This window comes from Molothrus aeneus, chromosome 22 (genome assembly GCF_037042795.1).
Source record: "Molothrus aeneus isolate 106 chromosome 22, BPBGC_Maene_1.0, whole genome shotgun sequence".
Classification (NCBI taxonomy): domain Eukaryota; kingdom Metazoa; phylum Chordata; class Aves; order Passeriformes; family Icteridae; genus Molothrus; species Molothrus aeneus.
In genome coordinates this window covers 2,436,662-2,443,980 of record NC_089667.1, presented here as the reverse complement: position 1 = coordinate 2,443,980, position 7,319 = coordinate 2,436,662, and positions in this window count along the sequence as shown.

Below are 7,319 nucleotides of genomic sequence, written 5' to 3'. Positions count from 1 at the left end.
GGATATGTAGCTCTGAAACACTGGAGGGCTACATTTGCTTTATGCCAATGGGAATTTTGGAGCCACCTCGTTGGAATAAACCTGGGCTCATTGCAAGGGAAGCTTGGATACCTCCCAGCTATCCTGGGTGAAAGCCCACCCTGATGTCTGCTTTATTTTCTATAAATTATATTATTATATTAATTATATTATATTATATTATATTATATCATTTTATATTATATCATATTATATTCACAGTTACTATTATTTCTATTATAACCATTACATTATACCATTATTATAATATACAATACATATACATTATACATTATTACAATATATTATACGTTATATAATATGTATTATACATTTATATAATATATTATACATTACATAATATATTCTGCATATATACAATATATTGTATAATATACATTACATAATATATAATATATATGTATATAAAATATATTATATAATATATATCATTTTACATTATTAAAATATACAATATATATACAGAATGTTACATATACATATATATACATATATATATACATATATATATACATATATATATATATATATATATATATATATATATATATATAATTTTATTATTCTAAGATTCCACATTGCATTATTATTGTCTATATCCTGGGTATTTCCCTGCACTGATGCAGCCAGAAAATGCTGCTGCAGAGGCTGCCTGTGTTCACCCCACCACGGGTTAAGCCAGCACAGGACATGTCCCCACTGCCCCTGCTGCCACCCTGTTTACAGCCAGGTGTGACTTTCATTCCAGGTGACTTCCCTGGCACAGGGACAGGCCCTGCCTTGCAGCTCATTAGGGTGACAGCAGCTCATTAAGGTGACAGCCTGCCCTGGCTTTTCCCCACCTTTTTACTTCCTTGTTTTGTTGCCATCGCTGGGTTTGAGTTGAATAATTTAAACAATGCAAAGGCATTGGGATATTGGATAATATCCCAAGGCTTTGGGATATTACCAGGTAGGGGAAAAGTCCTTAATTAAGGATATCAGTGTAACCATCATAATTTAACTTAAAAAAGAAAATAGTGGGTAAGAAAGTGACTGTGGGGTAAGAAATAAACCTTAGGGAACATTTCTTACACTTTATCCACGATGATACCATAGAGACAATGGGGACCAGCAGGCACAGATGGATCTCTGCAGTCCCACCAGGGGAAGTCTTTGGGGTCAACCCTTGGCTGAACCTCCCCAGCCTCTGCTGCCCATAATGCTGCTCCTCCATCAGGGTAATTATGTTTTATGGGCATATTTCCTCTTAAAAGGCACTTCCAGAGGCTGTAGGATGGCACAGGCTTCCCCCAGGCATGACCATTTCCAGCTCTGTGTTGAAATGGTGCTTTGCTCCTTGATCTCAAGAGCTTCTCCCTCCAAGGACTGGGCTCTCCTGATCTCCAGCCCCAGCCATTGCTGGACAGTTGCTCCCCCTTATCCTTGTGCTAAAACTGTTCTTTATTTAATTATTTTCCTCTCTCCTGGGTCCATCCCTCCCTCCCCATGTGTCTGTGGACAGCAGTCAGGCCCCTTCCAGCCTTACTTTGCTAAACTGTGCAATGCTCACCTCATAAAACACCCTCCTCAGCTCTGGGCTGAATTTATCATCCCTGGACAGAAGGGACCACGGTGTCCCAGCAAGGTCTCACCAGCACCCGCTGTTTCAGCCACAAATCCATCCTTATTCCTGATGGAATCATCCTTCCTGCCCTGTCCTAGAGCCATAACATCCCTTTTCTGCCCTTATCCTCTGCTCAGCTCATCCATCTTGGTCCTACAACCCCCCTGCTCTGTTAGATCCCTCTTTCCCCACACAGATACCTGATCAATCCATCCTCAGGTGCCCAAGCAACTCTCTGGTTCCTTGGCAATGGCATTTCTGAGGGGCTGTTGAAATGCTGAGATTTTTAGAAAGCTTTCTCTCTGAAATTCCTGCTTCAACCTCCTCTCCTGCCAACTAGGATGCTTTAACCCCCAGCACCACCCTCGCTGAGGAAAAGGAAAAGCAATTTCAGGTCTGGGGAGGACATAGACCCCAAATCCTCCCCATGTCAGGAGAAAATCAGGAGTTTCCAAAGAGAGAAGCAGGATGGAGTTAAAGCAGATTAACTGAGCCCTGGAGACCACAACAGGCAGGAGGGTGGAGAGGAAACAGCTCCTGCACTCCAGTGGTAAATTCAGGAGCAGGCAGCAAGTCCCTGAGTGTGGGAGCAAAGCTGTTTTCCCTCAGGAGCTGCTGGGTCAAGGAGGGGAGAGCAAGGCTGTGCAGGGAAGGTGTCACTTGCTGTGGTTGTTCATGAGGAATCCTGCCAGGAGCAGGCTGCTGGCAGTGCAGTGTCTGCTCCAAGAGCTGCTGAAGCACAGGAAAACACATCCTACAGGCTGCAAAAGCAGGGTGAAGCAGCTTCCAGCCAGAAATGGCACCTTCTGGCTGCTTGAATGAGGTAAGCAAGGGAGAGATTCAAGGATTAAAGAAAGGGGTAGATCCCAGGGATGGATGGGAGATACACCTGGGTGTTTTCTGAATGTATGGGAAAACAGAATTTCTGTTTGGATGGACAAAGGAGGCTTTAAGGGCATGGCACAACCTCCAGTCACTCCCCTCATGCTGCAGACAGGAATCTCATTGAAAGCTGTTTTATACCCATCAAATTCCAGGAGGTTCAGCCCAGGAAATCCTGACATCCCTCTACGTCCTTATAAGAGAGCAGAAGATGCACAGAGCACTTTTATCACTGAATCACTCAGGGTTTATGTTGGTGTTGCTCCATCTACATCCACAAATCCATCCCAGAATATTGTAAAATGCATGCAAGAGACATCCCAGCACTGGGCAAGTACCAGGAATCAGGATTTGGCATTTCTCAGCCTCTCACTGGGAAGCTGCAACTCGATGGAAAAAGCAATGTTGGAACCCAGGACATCCCTCTGGTTGTCCTGGATGGCTCCAGGCCCTGCCAGGGGGCCCAGAGACCTTGGCACAGAGCCCAAGACCTCTGTGCTTTTTATTTTGACCCTGGAAAAACAATTACCAACCTTATATGAGGATCTGCAAGCCATGAGAGTTTAAGTAGAATGATAGTTAGTTTGCCACAGGGTCGAAAAGTGGAATTTTGGGGTTTTTAGAATTGGGCTTGGAGTCCCAAGATGGAGGAATTTGGGCATGCCTTGTCCTTCTTCTTTCTTCTTCTTGGCCTCTATCTTCTGGGTGATGTTGGGACTTTTGGATTGGTTTAGAGTAAAAGCTCACTGTCTAACATAGGTGATAGGTATTGGGAAGTTATTGTAAATAAGGTACAGGTAGCTTTTAGTATAAAAAGACAACACCACCCTGAGGGTGGGCAGTGTGCCACTGACTGACCTGCTGAACAGACCTCAGCAGGCCAGGGAAAGAATGCTATAGATAACAGAAAAATAAACAACCTTGGAAACCAGAACAGAAGAATCCTGACTCCTTCTTTGCTTGCCAGGCTGGGAAAAGAGATTCTGCCACATCTCGGGGTCAGCCAGGACCACAGAGACCCAGAGAAAGCAGAGTAATAAAGGACAACCCAGTCATTGGGGAAACCTGAGCAGGTGTGAACCAACACAGCTCCTCCTCTGGTTTTCCTTCTCCCTGGCTCTGGAATCACTGGAGAACCTCTGCAGGCATCCAGGGCTGATAAAATGTTGTTAATAAGGGGGAAGAAGCTGAGGTCTGAGCAGGCTGGTTGCTCCTGCAGTGATGATGTGTGCAGGGCTCTTTTCTTTTCCAGGCAAGTCAGATCATCTTGCATACACAGCACTAGAGACTGAGAGCAAACAAATCTCATAGTGCTTTTATAATAGCTATCAATAAAAGGACTGAAACAGTTCTCTTCCTACCTATATCACTTTTACCAGATTTTAGCATGGCATAAAGGAGAGAAACTTTTATAAACATGGTGTTCTGGAACCTGGTACTGTCTCTGAAAAACTATTTGGTTTATTTTCCAGTAGCATCCTCAGATCCCCAACTTTATCTGTAACAAGTAGAAGAGGTTTCATGAATAAAACTTACCAGTTGAATGCTATTAGTGTCTATTCTTAGCTTCCTGCACACAGGAATGACAAGTTAATTACTGAATAATTCTTTCAAAAGAAAGTCAAGGCAGTTCTTTATTTTGGAATTTTATGGCTTATTTCCAGGTCACATGGAGCAGGTTTAAAGACTGTTGGTTTTGACACTGAGGACACAGACCATACTTAATTTTACCTTTACTTAATTTTAATTTTACTTAATTTTACTTTAATTTTACTATCTTCCTGCCACAAATTTGTCTAGTTTAGACCCATTTTCCCTCCTGTGCAAAGCCCATCACCTGCTCAGAGCAAGTTTCAAGGTAGATACGAGCATGTGTGGCAACCCCCAGCACTGAGAGTCTCTGCTGGGCTCACCTGACTCTTTATTCATGAAATGGTTACAAATCAGCATTTTAGGGCAATTTTAAAGTTGCAGCAACATATCTAGGGAAGTCAGCAAGAAAAGGCACATCAGATTCTGCGTCTGCAGGAACCAGCACTGGCTCTCAGTTGACTAAAATCACTCATTCTACAATTTCACCATCAAAAAGCCCCTGATAGAGACTTTTCAGAGCTTTTTGAAGCTAAGGGATGGCAGCCTGAGGTTTTTTCCATAATCCTCCGTGATTCAGGAGTTACCATGGGTAGCCAGGAGCAGATTTCCTTGAAAGTGATGTCTCATTAAAGTGGAAACAGCACCTGCAGACATGTAATGAGCTGAAATTGGTGCTATTTTACTCCTGCTTTACACGGGAGTAGATTGCAAGGGGAGGCTGCATGTGTCAGGATTGCAGGAGAGATCCCTGGGAACACAAAAGCAATGTAAGGGGAAGTGAAATGAGAATTAAATCCAGTCCAAATCTCTGCTCTGGTTCTCCCCTCAGCTGTGTAAGGAAGCATCTAAAAGGATCCCTGAGTTTTCACAACAGCACAAGGGGAGTTTGGCCCCTTTTCTTTCTGCTGATGGAGCAGCGTGGCTTTTCCAGGGACAGGTTTTAAATTTTTTACTGCTGATTAACACTTTTGGACCCTGGCCCTTCAATCTGTTTCCTGCTTCAATTTACTGAGAGCTCATCACCAAAAATAAACCTAAACCAACAAAAAACCAGGCCATAAAACAATCCACAGAGGAAAGGGTTGTGTCCATCCTGTTTTAAAGCTGTGTTTACCCAAATTAGTGCAGATTCAGACCAAATTATCAGGGTGGATTAATTAGGGATTCATTAAAGTTGGTTGGTTGCAAACTGGTGGGTGGTTTGTGAGGCTCTGGGAGCTGGGGTACCCCACGTTTGGAGAGGGCAGAATGCCCTGACATCCCGTGGCTGGAGGATGCAGGAGCAGAGCATCCCAGTGCCCCAGTGTTGGGGAAGATGAAACAGGAGAGCCTTATCAATATGATTGTCCAGCAAAAGATTTTGAGAATATGGAAACTATGAGTGAGATTGAAATAAAAACAAGCTTTGAGATCCCTCAGTTACTGAACAACTGGAAAACAATGGTGTGGCCACTGAAGGTGATCCCCTTTTGATGGAACAACACCCTCTGCTTGCAGACAGGCCCAAGGGGCAGAGCAGACCCTACAGCTTGGCAGAAGGGGCCCAAAGAGGAGTTTTTAGGGTTTAAAATGTAACACAGGATGGTAATGTAATGATTCTTATAGGCTGTATGGAAATGCTGTAGGATTTGTATCTTGTACTAGATTGGTTAGTGAGAATCAGAATATTCAACACAGAAGAAGATTTATTGTAGTGTAACGGGAACCTCGCTCTCTTACCTTTTTTACTCTCTCACCCTCTCATCCTCTCTCCCCTCTCTTCTCTCAGTCCTGCTCTGAGCTGTGCCTGGCAGCTCCCAGCAGGGCCCTGCACCCAGGCCCTTTGCAATAAACCCCAAGTTCCAGCCCTGGCTGCAGAGATCTCTTGTGTCCGTCTGTCCAAACCATCCTACCCCCCCCAGCCACTCCTACACCCCGGGGATGCACGGCTGGATCATCCTGGTGCCCTGGGGCAGCCCCTGCTGGGGGATGGTGTGAGAAACACGTTTAGTCTCTTGTGAAAATATAAAAAGTTTAATAAAGGATAACAGGAGGCAAGGACTATAGTGTAAAGGTAATTATGGCCAGGTGCACCATGGCACTCAGCTAAGACTGCACTATCACTTTCAGGAATATTCTTTAAATATTTTTTTCTTTATACCAGCCTGTTGCATATTCATAGACTCTTATGCACAGTAAACTTTTTTCTCAAGTTAGCTTACATATTCTAAGAACTGTTTAGCATGGCTCCTCCTTGGGTTTGCCTTTTTAGAGCATGTGTACTCCTTGGCTGTGGTTTTAGTCCTTTTTTTGTTACTTCTAGTTCTGAGTCTTGGTCCACACTGTCTTCAAATGGTGAGTGCTGATAGTTGGCATACCTGTAGTAGGTGTCTGTATCTTATGTTCATTGGGTGTTATCCCACCCAAGCAGGCATTTTAACACAAGCACCCTGATATCAGCTATTGCACTACTGTCTAAGCTTAATTAACAACAGAAATAAAAACTGTATCTTTAGAACAAAATTACTTTAACATTACACACATAAAATCCATTTTAATATTTGTGAAAAGCCAATATTATAATGTGTATCTGTAACAGTGGGATGTGCAGCCAGGGGCATACACTCCCCAGCCCCTGCTGGCTGCATGTCCCAGTGTCCCTGGTTCCCTGGTGCCCCTCATTCCCCTGGTGCCCCTCGTTCTCCCCGTGCCCCAATGGCACAAGGGGGTCACTGGAGCTCTGTTCTCTGCCCGGTTCCTGGCACACCAGCACTCTGTCCCCTCTCTGCTGGGTGCTCCAGGCCCTGTTCAGCCTCTGCCAGGCAGCATTCACACCCCCTTACCCCATTGAGGGGAATTGGGGCCCCATTCTCCCCATGCTGGAGGACACCAGAACCCAGTTGCACCCCATTTGGCCCCACTGGGATTCAGCAGGACCTCACTGGGGCTCCCTAGAACCTCGTTTCCCCCACTGGGGTTCACAAGAACCCAGTTTCTCCCTGTTGTGGTCTAGCAGAACCCCATTTCCCCACGTTGGGATACAGCAGGACTCCGTTTGCCCCCATTGGGGCTCACTAGAACCCCGTTTCCCTGTGCTGGGTACAGCAGGACTCCGTTTGCCCCCACTGGGGCTCACTAGGACCCCGTTTCCCCCCGTTGGGATGCAGCAGGTCCCCGTTTCCCTGCTCTGGGTGCAGCAGGACCCCGCTGGAATGCAGAA